The sequence below is a fragment of the Apostichopus japonicus genome, chromosome 13, assembly GCF_037975245.1.
Source record: "Apostichopus japonicus isolate 1M-3 chromosome 13, ASM3797524v1, whole genome shotgun sequence".
NCBI lineage: Eukaryota > Metazoa > Echinodermata > Holothuroidea > Aspidochirotida > Stichopodidae > Apostichopus > Apostichopus japonicus.
In genome coordinates, this window is record NC_092573.1 from 9,002,989 (window position 1) to 9,008,988 (window position 6,000).

Sequence of the window (6,000 nt, forward strand, 5' to 3'; positions counted from 1 at the left end):
TTTCACAAAACAACCCCCCTATCACCCTTGGGAGGAATCGCACCCCCAATTATTGTACCATTTTGGACAGCAGACACCCTAGTGGGGTACCCTGTCAAAATGGGCCCAAAAGGGCCTGGCTCCTGTGCGTGGTAAGGCCTGCAAGGTCCAAAAGCGGGTTTCCTCCACTCTAACGTTAAATTATTGACTTATTTCGGGGGTTTTCACAAAATAGCCCCCCTATCACCCTTGGGAGGAATCGCACCCCCAATAATTGTACCATTTTGGACAGCAGACACCCCAGTGGGGGTACCCTGTCAAAATGCGCCCAAAAGGGTCAAGACCCTGTGCGTGGTAAGGCCTGCAAGATCCAAAAGCGGGTTTCATCCGTATACTCTAACGTTAAATTATTGTCTAATTTCGGTGTTTTTCACAAAATAACCCCCCTATCACCCTAGGGGGGATCGCACTCCCAATTATGTTACCATTTTGGACAGCAGACACCCTAGTGGTGGTACCTTGTCAAAATGGGCTCAAAAAGACCAGGCCCATGTGCGTGGTAAGGCCTGCAAGGTCCAAAAGCGGGTTTCCTCCGTATACTCTTATGTTAATTTATTGACTAATTTCGGTATTTTTCACAAAATAACCCCCCTATCACCCTAGGGGGGATCGCACTCCAAATTATGTGACCATTTAGGACAGCAGACACCCTAGTGGTGGTATCCTGTAAAATTGGGCCAAAAATGGTCAGGCCCTGTGCGTGGTAAGGCCTGTAAGGTCCATAAGTGGGTTTCCTCCCAATACTCTAATGTTAAATTTTGTATTTTTTCGTTTTTTTTTCTCAAAATAACCCCCCCTATCACCCTAGGGGGGATCGCACTCCCAATTATGTTACCATTTTGGACAGCAGACACCCTAGTGGTGGTACCCTGTCAAAATGGGCCCAAAAGGGCCTGGCTCCTGTGCGTGGTAAGGCCTGCAAGGTCCAAAGCGGGTTCCCTCCGTATACTCTAACGTTAAATTATTGACTTATTTCGTGGGTTTTCACAAAACAACCCCCCTATCACCCTTGGGAGGAATCGCACCCCCAATTATTGTACCATTTTGGACAGCAGACACCCTAGTGGGGGTACCCTGTCAAAATGGGCCCAAAAGGGCCTGGCTCCTGTGCGTGGTAAGGCCTGCAAGGTCCAAAAGCGGGTTTCCTCCACTCTAACGTTAAATTATTGACTTATTTCGGGGGTTTTCACAAAATAGCCCCCCTATCACCCTTGGGAGGAATCGCACCCCCAATAATTGTACCATTTTGGACAGCAGACACCCCAGTGGGGGTACCCTGTCAAAATGGGCCAAAAAGGGTCAAGAACCTGTGCGTGGTAAGGCCTGCAAGGTCCAAAAGCGGGTTTCATCCGTATACTCTAACGTTAAATTATTGTCTAATTTCGGTGTTTTTCACAAAATAACCCCCCTATCACCCTAGGGGGATCGCACTCCAAATTATGTTACCATTTTGGACAGCAGACACCCTAGTGGTGGTACCCTGTCAAAATGGGCCCAAAAAGACCAGGCTCATGTGCGTGGTAAGGCCTGCAAAGTCCAAAAGCGGGTTTCCTCCGTATACTCTTATGTTAAATTATTGACTACTTTCGGTGTTTTTCACAAAATAACCCCCCTATCACCCTAGGGGGGATCGCACTCCAAATTATGTTACCATTTTGGACAGCAGACACCCTAGTGGTGGTATCCTGTAAAATTGGGCCAAAAATGGTCAGGCCCTGTGCGTGGTAAGGCCTGTAAGGTCCATAAGTGGGTTTCCTCCCAATACTCTAATGTTAAATTTTGTATTTTTTCGTTTTTTTTTCTCAAAATAACCCCCCTATCACCCTAGGGGGGATCGCACTCCCAATTATGTTACCATTTTGGACAGCAGACACCCTAGTGGTGGTACCCTGTCAAAATGGGCCCAAAAGGGCCTGGCTCCTGTGCGTGGTAAGGCCTGCAAGGTCCAAAGCGGGTTCCCTCCGTATACTCTAACGTTAAATTATTGACTTATTTCGTGGGTTTTCACAAAACAACCCCCCTATCACCCTTGGGAGGAATCGCACCCCCAATTATTGTACCATTTTGGACAGCAGACACCCTAGTGGGGGTACCCTGTCAAAATGGGCCCAAAAGGGCCTGGCTCCTGTGCGTGGTAAGGCCTGCAAGATCCAAAGCGGGTTTCCTCCACTCTAACGTTAAATTATTGACTTATTTCGGGGGTTTTCACAAAATAGCCCCCCTATCACCCTTGGGAGGAATCGCACCCCCAATAATTGTACCATTTTGGACAGCAGACACCCCAGTGGGGGTACCCTGTCAAAATGGGCCAAAAAGGGTCAAGACCCTGTGCGTGGTAAGGCCTGCAAGGTCCAAAAGCGGGTTTCATCCGTATACTCTAACGTTAAATTATTGTCTAATTTCGGTGTTTTTCACAAAATAACCCCCCTATCACCCTAGGGGGATCGCACTCCAAATTATGTTACCATTTTGGACAGCAGACACCCTAGTGGTGGTACCCTGTCAAAATGGGCCCAAAAAGACCAGGCTCATGTGCGTGGTAAGGCCTGCAAAGTCCAAAAGCGGGTTTCCTCCGTATACTCTTATGTTAAATTATTGACTACTTTCGGTGTTTTTCACAAAATAACCCCCCTATCACCCTAGGGGGGATCGCACTCCAAATTATGTTACCATTTTGGACAGCAGACACCCTAGTGGTGGTATCCTGTAAAATTGGGCCAAAAATGGTCAGGCCCTGTGCGTGGTAAGGCCTGTAAGGTCCATAAGTGGGTTTCCTCCCAATACTCTAATGTTAAATTTTGTATTTTTTCGTTTTTTTTTCTCAAAATAACCCCCCTATCACCCTAGGGGGGATCGCACTCCCAATTATGTTACCATTTTGGACAGCAGACACCCTAGTGGGGGTACCCTGTCAAAATGGGCCCAAAAAGACCAGGCTCATGTGCGTGGTAAGGCCTGCAAGGTCCAAAAGCGGGTTTCCTCCGTATACTCTAATGTTAAATTATTGACTAATTTCGGTGTTTTTCACAAAATAACCCCCCTATCACCCTAGGGGGGATCGCACTCCAAATTATGTGACCATTTTGGACAGCAGACACCCTAGTGATGGTATCCTGTAAAATTGGGCCAAAAATGGTCAGGCCCTAAGCGTGGTAAGGCCTGTAAGGTCCATAAGTGGGTTTCCTCCCAATACTCTAATGTTAAATTTTGTATTTTTTCGTTTTTTTTTCTCAAAATAACCCCCCTATCACCCTAGGGGGGATCGCACTCCCAATAATGTTACCATTTTGGACAGCAGACACCCTAGTGGTGGTACCCTGTCAAAATGGGCCCAAAAGGGCCTGGCTCCTGTGCGTGGTAAGGCCTGCAAGGTCCAAAGCGGGTTCCCTCCGTATACTCTAACGTTAAATTATTGACTTATTTCGGGGGTTTTCACAAAACAACCCCCCTATCACCCTTGGGAGGAATCGCACCCCCAATTATTGTACCATTTTGGACAGCAGACACCCTAGTGGGGGTACCCTGTCAAAATGGGCCCAAAAGGGCCTGGCTCCTGTGCGTGGTAAGGCCTGCAAGGTCCAAAAGCGGGTTTCCTCCACTCATAACGTTAAATTATTGACTTATTTCGGGGGTTTTCACAAAATAGCCCCCCTATCACCCTTGGGAGGAATCGCACCCCCAATAATTGTACCATTTTGGACAGCAGACACCCCAGTGGGGGTACCCTGTCAAAATGGGCCAAAAAGGGTCAAGACCCTGTGCGTGGTAAGGCCTGCAAGGTCCAAAAGCGGGTTTCATCCGTATACTATAACGTTAAATTATTGTCTAATTTCGGTGTTTTTCACAAAATAACCCCCCTATCACCCTAGGGGGATCGCACTCCAAATTATGTTACCATTTTGGACAGCAGACACCCTAGTGGTGGTACCCTGTCAAAATGGGCCCAAAAAGACCAGGCCCATGTGCGTGGTAAGGCCTGCAAGGTCCAAAAGCGGGTTTCCTCCGTATACTCTAATGTTAAATTATTGACTAATTTCGGTGTTTTTCACAAAATAACCCCCCTATCACCCTAGGGGGGATCGCACTCCAAATTATGTGACCATTTTGGACAGCAGACACCTTAGTGATGGTATCCTGTAAAATTGGGCCAAAAATGGTCAGGCCCTGTGCGTGGTAAGGCCTGCAAGGTCCATAAGTGGGTTTCCTCCCAATACTCTAATGTTAAATTTTGTATTTTTTCGTTTTTTTTTCTCAAAATAACCCCCCTATCACCCTAGGGGGGATCGCACTCCCAATAATGTTACCATTTTGGACAGCAGACACCCTAGTGGTGGTACCCTGTCAAAATGGGCCCAAAAGGGCCTGGCTCCTGTGCGTGGTAAGGCCTGCAAGGTCCAAAGCGGGTTCCCTCCGTATACTCTAACGTTAAATTATTGACTTATTTCGGGGGTTTTTCACAAAACAACCCCCCTATCACCCTTGGGAGGAATCGCACCCCCAATTATTGTACCATTTTGGACAGCAGACACCCTAGTGGGGGTACCCTGTCAAAATGGGCCCAAAAGGGCCTGGCTCCTGTGCGTGGTAAGGCCTGCAAGTTCCAAAAGCGGGTTTCCTCCACTCATAACGTTAAATTATTGACTTATTTCGGGGGTTTTCACAAAATAGCCCCCCTATCACCCTTGGGAGGAATCGCACCCCCAATAATTGTACCATTTTGGACAGCAGACACCCCAGTGGGGGTACCCTGTCAAAATGGGCCAAAAAGGGTCAAGACCCTGTGCGTGGTAAGGCCTGCAAGGTCCAAAAGCGGGTTTCATCCGTATACTATAACGTTAAATTATTGTCTAATTTCGGTGTTTTTCACAAAATAACCCCCCTATCACCCTAGGGGGATCGCACTCCAAATTATGTTACCATTTTGGACAGCAGACACCCTAGTGGTGGTACCCTGTCAAAATGGGCCCAAAAAGACCAGGCCCATGTGCGTGGTAAGGCCTGCAAGGTCCAAAAGCGGGTTTCATCCGTATACTCTTATGTTAAATTATTGACTAATTTCTGTGTTTTTCACAAAATAACCCCCCTATCACCCTAGGGGGGATCGCACTCCAAATTATGTTACCATTTTGGACAGCAGACACCCTAGTGGTGGTATCCTGTAAAATTGGGCCAAAAATGGTCAGGCCCTGTGCGTGGTAAGGCCTGTAAGGTCCATAAGTGGGTTTCCTCCCAATACTCTAATGTTAAATTTTGTATTTTTTCGTTTTTTTTTCTCAAAATAACCCCCCTATCACCCTAGGGGGGATCGCACTCCCAATTATGTTACCATTTTGGACAGCAGACACCCTAGTGGTGGTACCCTGTCAAAATGGGCCCAAAAGGGCCTGGCTCCTGTGCGTGGTAAGGCCTGCAAGGTCCAAAGCGGGTTCCCTCCGTATACTCTAACGTTAAATTATTGACTTATTTCGGGGGTTTTCACAAAACAACCGCCCTATCACCCTTGGGAGGAATCGCATCCCCAATTATTGTACCATTTTGGACAGCAGACACCCTAGTGGGGGTACCCTGTCAATATGGGCCCAAAAGGGCCTGGCTCCTGTGCGTGGTAAGGCCTGCAAGGTCCAAAAGCGGGTTTCCTCCACTCTACGTTAAATTATTGACTTATTTCGGGGGATTTCACAAAATAGCCCCCCCCTATCACCCTTGGGAGGAATCGCACCCCCAATAATTGTACCATTTTGGACAGCAGACACCCTAGTGGGGGTACCTTGTCAAAATGGGCCAAAAAGGGTCAAGACCCTGTGCGTGGTAAGGCCTGCAAGGTCCAAAAGCGGGTTTCCTCCGTATACTCTAACGTTAAATTATTGTCTAATTTCGGTGTTTTTCACAAAATAACCCCCCTAACACCCTAGGGGGATCGCACTCCAAATTATGTTACCATTTTGGACAGCAGACACCCTA